At 40.1% G+C, this 9,625-nt stretch overlaps 1 pseudogene; it reads right to left on the reverse strand.

Annotated features, from left to right (window-relative positions):
• Positions 1 to 295: 295 nt before the first annotated feature.
• On the reverse strand, positions 296 to 3,091 carry LOC122423159 (annotated as a pseudogene).
• Between the last annotated feature and the right edge of the window lie 6,534 nt (positions 3,092 to 9,625).

A 9,625-nucleotide genomic window follows, 5' to 3' on the forward strand; every position in this document is an offset into this window, starting at 1 on the left:
AACATTACCTAAAGAATATGTATGTACCTGTATTTCATGTAAGAAAAAAATGATTTCTCAGTATTTATATGACAATTGCTCCATGTAGGAATAATAATTAATTAACAGAAGTACAACTCTATTTTCAGGCCAATATTGCATCTTTAGATCAGAGCATTCATGGGACCTTGGCTCTTAATTCTTAAATTTGCAATCAGAATGTTTTAAAAAATAAATATTATGAAATTGATAAGAAGCCAAAATGAATTCTTAAGACAAATAGCTATGAAACCTGGACAAAAGATAAGGTCTGCCTCTAATACTCAAGCTTTGATTCTGAATTAGTTAGCTTGGACTGGTCAGGAGGTAGTTCCTTCAGAACCTGTATGAGTGAATTTAAGCGAGTATGTGTTAACATTATCTTCTCTTTCAGTTCTGCAGTCTTTTCTTATAGAGGGACGTTGGGGATATCCATCTCAGATGAACTTACTATGGATTTGTTTTTAAGAGGTAAGGCTGAGGAACCAGAGATCAAATTGCCAACATCCGCTCGATAATCAAAAGAGCAAAAGAGTTCCAGAAAAACATCTATTTCAGCTTTATCAGTCAGTTCAGTCGCTCAGTCGTGTCTGACTCTTTGCAACCCCATGAACCGCAGCACACCAGGCCTCCCTGTCCATCACCAACTCCCAGAGTTTACCCAAACTCATGTCCATCGAGTCGGTGAAGCCATCCAACCATCTCATCCTCTGTCATCCCCTTCTCCTCCTGCCCTCAATCTTTCCCAGCATCAAGGTCTTTTCAAATGAGTCACCTCTTTGCATCAGGTGGTCAAAGTATTGGAGTTTCAGCTTCAACATCAGTCCTTCCAATGAATATTCAGGACTGATGTCCTTTAGGATGGACTGGTTGGATCTCCTTGCAGTCCAAGGAACTCTCAAGACTCTTCTCCAACATCACAGTTCAAAACCATCAAATCTTCGGTGCTCAGCTGTCTTTATAGTCCAACTCTCACATCTATACATGACTATTGGAAAAACCGTAGCCTTGACTAGATGGACCTTTGTTGACAAAGTAATGTCTCTGTTTTTCAATATGCTGTCTAGGTTGGTCATAACTTTCCTTCCAAGGAGTAAGCGTCTTTTAATTTCATGGCTGCGATCACCATCTGCAGTGATTTTGGAGCCCAAAAAAATAAAGTCAGCCACTGTTTCCACTGTTTCCACATCTATTTGCCGTGAAGTTAGGGAACCAGATGCCATGATCTTAGTTTTCTGAATGTTGAGCTTTAAGCCAACTTTTTCACTCTCCTCTTTCACTTTGATCAAGAGACTCTTTAGTTCTTCTTCACTTTCTGCCATAAGGGTGGTGTCATCTGCATATCTGAGGTTATTGATATTTCTGCCAGCAGTCTTGATTCCAGCTTGTGTTTCCTCCAACCCAGCGTTTCTCATGATGTACTCTCCATATAAGTTAAATAAGCACTCAATATGCCAGCAAGTTCGGAAAACTCAGCATTGGCCACAGGACTGGACAAGGTCAGTTTTTATTCAGCTTTATTGACTATGCCAAAGCCTTTGGCTGTGTGGATCACAATAAACTGTGGAAAATTCTAAAAGAGATGAGAATTCCAGACCACCTGACCTGTATCTTGAGAAACGTGTATGCAGGTGAGGAAGCAACAGTTAGAGCTGGACATGGAACAACAGATTGGTTCCAAACAGGAAAAGGAGTATGTCAAGGCTGTATATTGTCACCCTGCTTATTTAACTTATATGCAGAGTACATCCTGAGAAACGCTGAGCTGGATGAAGCACAAGCTGGAATCAAGACTGCTGAGAGAAATATAAATAACCTCAGATATGCAGATGACACCACCATTATGGCAGAAAGTGAAGAAGAACTAAAGAGTCTCTTGATCAAAGTGAAAGAGGAGAGTGAAAAAGTTGGCTTAAAGCTCAACATTCAGAAAACTAAGATCATGGCATCTGGTTCCCTAACTTCACGGCAAATAGATGTGGAAACAGTGGAAACAGTGGCTGACTTTATTTTTTTGGGCTCCAAAATCACTGCAGATGGTGATCGCAGCCATGAAATTAAAAGACGCTTACTCCTTGGAAGGAAAGTTATGACCAACCTAGACAGCATATTGAAAAACAGAGACATTACTTTGTCAACAAAGGTCCATCTAGTCAAGGCTACGGTTTTTCCAATAGTCATGTATAGATGTGAGAGTTGGACTATAAAGACAGCTGAGCACCGAAGATTTGATGGTTTTGAACTGTGATGTTGGAGAAGAGTCTTGAGAGTTCCTTGGACTGCAAGGAGATCCAACCAGTCCATCCTAAAGGACATCAGTCCTGAATATTCATTGGAAGGACTGATGTTGAAGCTGAAACTCCAATACTTTGACCACCTGATGCAAAGAGCTGACTCATTTGATAAGACCCTGATGCTGGGAAAGATTGACAGCAGGAGGAGAAGGGGATGACAGAGGATGAGATGGTTGGATGGCATCACTGACTCAGTGGACATGAGTTTGTGTAAACTCTGAGAGTTGGTGATGGACAGGAAGGCCTGGTGTGCTGTGATTCACCGGGTCGCAAAGAGTCCGACACAACTGAGTGACTGAACTGAACTGAACTGAAGCACACCATTTTATCACTAGAAAGGCAGAAGCGACCTCTCAAGGCAACCAGGGCAGCATGTTAGAATACAGGTGGAAACCAATGGGAATCTCACAGGAACTACAGAATAAAAGGTTAAGTGTTGCCTTTGAGTGACCTTCAATGCCTACTAGGAGCGGAGCCTCCAAAACTACATTATTTGTGACTCTGGAGAAGACCACGGCCCCGAGGTGCTGCAACAGGCTCCAGGCGAGGTGAACACAGTCAGTGAGCACGCGTGGCACTGCGGGCACCACCTCTCGGGCTGCAGTCATCGCAGGGGATGACAGCTCCTCCAGTCCCAGCCCTGTGGGGCTGAGCGGTGAAGACCCTTTCACCGCCTGCGAAAAAGAAGGTTCATCAATCGCCTTAATAGTCCCATCACAGAAGTCACCCCGTGGCTGCTTTGCAGTTCCAGAAATATGCCTCCACGGCCAAGCAGCCATCTTCCTGTTGTCAGCGCTGCCATTCTAATTAACCTTTATGTACCTCCCAGGCGCTAAAGATAGGAACAGTCTGTTGATGGCTTTCCACTCCCAGGCCTACATCCTGCTTTCTTTTTTTTTTTATTTTTATTTTTTTATTTTTTTTGGGTTTTGTCATACATTGATATGAATCAGCCTACATCCTGCTTTCAGGATGTCTTTTGTTCCTTCTTGGATTCCTTCAGGAGTTACATGCTGAGTCATGTCCTCTCAGCAAGATTGCTTAATTCTTTAGCCAGGCCTTTTAGTAGGCCTGTCTCCTGCAAGGTTGAAGTCTTATTTATTGGACCACCAGAGAAGTCCCAGCATACAACAATCTTATTTAAAGACGATTCTGAAGAAACTACAAATCTATTGGGACTAATAAATGAATTCAGCAATGTTGCAGAGATACAATATCAATATATAAAATAGTTGTATTTCTATAAGCTAGTAATACAATCCAAAAATGAAATTAAGAAAACAATTTCATTCACAAAGCATCAAAAAGAGTAAAATACTGAAACTTAACCAAAAAACAGTGGATGGTTTATAGTCAAAAAACAAAACACCACTGAAAGAAATTAAAGAATTATTTGCTAAAGACAGTTCTTTCTCCTGTTTATTGTCTTGATACCATTATTGAAAATGAGTTGATCATAATTATATATGTTATTTCTCAATTTATTCTATTTATGCCAGTACCACACAATCTGATTATTGTAGTTTTGAAATGGGGAAGTGTGAGTCCTCCAACTTTTCTTTTCCAAGATTGTTTTGGTTATTCAGGGCCCCCTGCAATTCTATATTAAAGAAAACTTGAAATTGAAAAGGTACCTGTGTTTATGAATTGATGACATGCACCCAAATCAATCTATTGAAATTCCCATAGCCTATTTTTCAGAAATGGAAAAATATAGTCCTTAAATTTGAATATTCAGAAATCACTTCATTTCATAGATACAAACAACAATCAGTTCAAAAATATCTAGTTACAATAGCAACATGAAGATTGAATTCTTGGGAATAAGCTATTAGAAAATGTGCAATACACAAAGAAATCTTTTAACTCACTACCAAGGGAAACAAAAGCTTTGAATAAATGGAAAAGCATAGGATAGGATAACTTAATATCATAAAACTTAAATTCTTCTAAATTAATCTATAAAATCCACCATGATTCTTAGAAAAAATTTTAAGAGACAAACTAATTCTAAAATTTATAGGAAAAAATTTAAATGAGAACATGTCTGATGAAGAAGAAAAATGACAGCAAACTAGTAAAACCAGAGACGAAAACCTGCTTTAGAGCTGTAATTTTAGCAGTATGGGCTAGTGTGTAAATAGACACATCAACAGAGCAGAATGGAATCCAGCAATAGATGCAATTGCATGAATGAATTAGCCTGTGATAAGGTGATATTTTAAAGTACTATGGGCTATTCAATGCATGTTTGAGGATCAGTTCAGTTCAGTTCAGTTGCTCAGTCATGTCCGACTCTTTGCAACCCCATGCACTGCAGCATGCCAGGCCTCCCTGTCCAATACCATCTCCCAGAGTTTACTCAAACTCATGTCCACTGAGTTGGTGATGCCATCCAACCACCTCATCCTCTGTTGTCCCCTTCTCTTTCTGCCTTCAATCTTTCCCAGAATCATGGTCTTTTCAAATGAGTCACCTCTTTGCATCAGGTGGCTGAAGTATTGGAGTTTCAGCTTCAACATCAGTCCTTCCAATGAATATTCAGGACTGATCTCCTTTAGAATGGACTGGTTGGATCTCCTTGCAGTCCAAGAGACTCTCAAGAGTCTTCTCCAAAACCACAGTTCAAAAGCATCAATTCTTCAGTGCTCAGCTTTCTTTATAGTCCAACTCTCACATCCATATATGACTACTGGAAAAACCATAGCCTTGACTAGATGGACCTTTGTTGACAAAGTAATTGCTCTGCTTTTTAATATGCTGTCTAGGTTGGTCATAACTTTTTTTCCAAGGAGTAAAAGTCTTTTAATTTCATGGTTTCAGTTCACCATCTGCAGTAACTTTGGAGCTCAAAAAATAAAGTCTACCACTGTTTCCCTATCTATTTGCTGTGAAGTGATGGGACTGGATGCCATGATCTTAGTTTTCTGAATGTTGAGCTCTAAGCCAACTTTTTCACTCTCTTCTTTCACTTTCATCAAGAGGCTCTTTAGTTCTTCTTCACTTTCTGCCATAAGGGTGGTGTCATCTGCATATCTGAGGTTATTGATATTTCTCCCGGTAATCTTGATCCCAGCTTGTGCTTCCTCCAGCCCAGCGTTTCTCATGATGTACTCTGCATATAAGTTAAATAAGCAGGGTGACGATATACAGCCTTGATGTGCTCCTTTTCCTATTTGGAACCAGTCTGTTGTTCCATGTCCAGTTCTAACTGTTGCTTCCTGACCTGCACACAGATTTCTCAGGAGGCAGGTCACGTGGTCTGATAGTCCCTTCTCTTTCAGAATTTTCCAGTTTATTGTGATCCACATAGTCAAAGGCTTTGGCATAGTCAATAAAGCAGAAATAGGTGTTTCTCTGGAACTCTCTTGTTTTTTCGGTGATCCAGCTGATGTTGGCAGTTGTTGGATGTTGGGTGTTGTTTGAGGATAACTGGTGTGGAAAAAAACCCAAAAACTTGGATCCATATCTCACATTATAACCAAGATAGATCTCAGGTAATCAAAGATTAAAATGGAAACACTGCTTATCAACTATAATTTTTTAAATGTAAAAAAAATTAAGATGGAAAAAATGCAATTATCCAAATACTAGAATAAATCTTCTGAGAAATTTAAATGTAGTTTCCTACATTGTTGCCACTAAAATCTTGACTTTCTCTGCCTACCAAAGCCAAATGAAAAACCATAGAGACAGAGTTTGGAAGAAATAGAAAGGTGGCTTTAATCTTTAGCCAGTGGAGGCTCATGCCTCAAGAACTGTGCCTCTCCCCTCTCCATGAGGGGTTGCAGGGGCTTATATAAGAAGATGGCTCCCAGACAGGGGTAGCTGATGAGGAACAAAGGTGTAAGGATCTTGTATTCTTCTTCTTGCATTGTTTCACAGTCATAGGTTGGTGTCAGGTAGCCCGGTAATTGGATCTGGCAATCTGGTAGCCAGATGTTTGGGCCCATTGTCTTTTGTGTATTGTACTGTGGCCTTCTTTCTGTAATGCAAAAAGAAAAAAAGCTGCAAGGTGTGGTCTTCAAAGAAAGTGCTATAAAGGTGAGCACCAGATACAGGATGTAACTAGCATTGTGTCAAACGATAATAGGTTAAAAATGTAGCTCATGCAGAGTTAGGGGACAGAAAAGCAAACTTAGTTACAGACTACAGATTAGGAACAAAGTAAAAACTAGGAGTGATCATGCCTGCCTCCTGTTATCTTCTTTGTTCTCAGGAAAGAAAAGAAAAACTCATTTCTCTTTTATCCTTTTAATTGCAACACAAGCTCAAAAGAAACTAAAGAAAAGCTTGAGAAATGCAATCACATATTTTTAAAAAATCTGCACAGGAAAAGTTATCATCAGTTCAGTTCAGTCACTCAGTCGTGTACGACTCTTTGCAACCCCATGAAACACAGCAAGCCAGGCCTCCCTGTCCATCACCAACTCCCAGAGTTCACCCAAACCCATGTCCATCGACTCGGTGATGCCATCCAACCATCTCACCCTCTGTCGTCCCCTTCTCCTCCTGCCCTCAATCTTTCCCAGCATCAGGGTCTTTTCAAATGAGTCAGCTCTTCACACGAGGTAGCCAAAGTTTTGGAGTTTCAGCTTCAACATCAGTCCTTCCAATGAATATTCAAGACTGATTTCCTTTAGGATGGACTGATTGGATCTCCTTGCAGTCCAAGGGACTCTCAAGAGTCTTCTCCAACACCACAGTTCGAAACCTATTAGGTAATGTAATCTGTTGTGTAGACATGAATATATTATAACTATCACTCTCAAGAAGTTTACAACCATGCTAAAATACTAAACTATATTAAAATATATAAAATATATTCCAAAAACCCTAGCAACACCATGGCAATTGGTTAAAATAGGCTTATTATAACACCTTTTGCCTAAGTCTATATCTGAAAAGTACACATAAAATTGTTATTAGCAATCACCTCTGTTGAGTGGGATTGGTAGGAAGTAGATCAGGGAAGACTTTATTTTTTAATATTAATTTCTATTGGAGTATAGCTGCTTCCCAGGTGGCTCAGTGGTAAAGAATCCATCTGTCAATGCAGGAGACCCAGGAGATCTGGGTTCAATCCCTGGATCAGGAAGATTCCCTGGAATAGGAAATGGCAACACACTCCAGTGTTCTTACCTGGAAAACTCCATGGACAGAGGAGCCTGGTGGGCTGCAATCCATGGAGCTGAAAAGAGTAGGACATGACTGAGCATGCATGCACACACACATACACATCATTGCTTTACAATGTAGTATGTTGGTTTCTACTGTACAGCAGAGTGAATCAGCTATACATATACGTATAAGGACTTACTTTAAATATTTAAAAATTAAAATGTGGGATTATGAATGATTTTATTTTTAGGGTTTTTGTTTTTCAAACAAAGTGAAAGTCGCTCAGTCATGCTCTTTGCAACCCCATGGACCACACAGTCCATGGAATTTTCCTGTCCAGAATCCTGGAGTGGTTAGACTTTCCCTTCTCCAGGGGATCCTCCAACCCAGGGATCGAACCCAGGTCTCCCTCACTGCAGGCAGATTCTTTACCAGCTGAGACACCAGGGAAGCCCAAGAATCCTGGAGTGGGTAGCCTATCCCTTCTCCAACAGATCTTCCCGAACCAGGAATTGAACTTGGGTCTCCTGGGTTGCAGGAGGATTCTTTACCAAATCTAGAGTTCTAAACAACAAACATATAAAGTTATTTGCTGACATTATTACAACAAATTCTCATATACCACTTCCCACTTCCCTTCACTTAATAGTAGTACTCTGTGTTACTTGACTCTTGTTAAAGTAAGAACAAGACTGTCTTTTCCTTAGAAGAATGTACAATATATCAAAAGATGAGACCATCACCCAAAATCTGAAACCTAGAAACTGAATTTACCACTTAAGTAAGGGAAAGCTTATGATGATAAAAGTCAAGTTGACTTGACTTGCAAATACAGGGTTTATGAAAATTATTGTTTGAGAAAATACTTATACGAAGTAGAAGTAGTTGAAAATTAGCCTTAGAAGTATGTGTTACAGAAAGTTGTTTCCTGTTACTGAGGTGTTTATTGAAGCAGGTTGTCACTGATTAAACAGGTTTAAAATCAGCTTTGGTGTTTGCTTCCTGGGTGGCGCTTGTGGTAAAGAACCCACCTGCCAATGCGGGAGACTTCAGAGATGTGGGTTTGACTCCAACCCACTCCAGTATTCTTGCCTGGAGAATCCCCATGGACAGAGGAGCCTGACGGCCTGCAGTCCATAGTGTTTCACAGAGTCGGAAATGACTGTAGTGAGTTAGCACACACACACCATGGCTATAAAAAACTGTCATTCTTTTCTTAGGTTGGTGGTTTTTTTTTTTTCTTTAATTCTTAAAAAGTAAGTTATGTCTCTTTTTTCCTTGTTCTTGACTTTAAAAAGTCTAGAGGAATCTTGCACTGAGAAGAAGCAATTTCTTTGGACTTAATCATAATTTGTTAAGAGACCTTAACATAGTGCATTCATTTTCTATTGCTGCTGTAACAGATTACCACAAATTTAGTGGCTTAACCCAAATTCATTATCTTACAGTTCAGCAGGTTAGAAGTCTGACATGGGCCTCACTATGTTAAAATCAGGCTTTTATAAATGTTGTTTTCTTCTGGAACCTCTAGGGGAAAATATTTCCTTTCTTCTTTCAGCTTCTAGGGGATGCCCAATGTGGGGAGAAAGCAAATTAGCCAAGATGGTGTGTTCAGGCTCTCTCAGTCCACAGTTTTGTAAATAGTGACTATGTAACAGCTGAAATCATTTGTAGCACTGTGCATGCATGTCAGGAGGTACTCACTTGGTTATAAGCTACTTTGTACTGTAGGGATATATGAGCTCCACCTAGAAAGCGGCAGCATTAGTGCTGTGTCATGGTTGTGTCCATTGGGTCAGCCACAAGAGGAGAGAATATAGCAAGTTTGCTGCTATACCTACTGCATCAGCCAGGAGATAATACTATTATGGCCGCTGTGTCAGCCAGGAGAGAGGTTATATGTGTTAGGTTATGTTATGGCTGCTGCTATGACTGCAGAGTCAGCCAGGAGAGAATAAATGTGTCTGCAGTTCCTACAGCTCCTTGAGTCTTTTCCCATACTCTTTAACTCATGCCTTGCCTACCCTGGGTTTAGTGAACTGAGTGAATGGTGAGAATAACGAGACAACTGGCATCAAGAACAGGATCAGTGAGACACCCACATTCTTTAGCTTATGGCCTTCTTCTTCCTTCAAAGCCAGCACATAGCATTTCTCTCACCTTTTTGTTGTCACATCTCTTTCTCAGATCTT

The sequence above is a fragment of the Cervus canadensis genome, chromosome 21 (assembly GCF_019320065.1).
Source record: "Cervus canadensis isolate Bull #8, Minnesota chromosome 21, ASM1932006v1, whole genome shotgun sequence".
In the NCBI taxonomy this organism is placed as follows: Eukaryota; Metazoa; Chordata; class Mammalia; order Artiodactyla; family Cervidae; genus Cervus; species Cervus canadensis.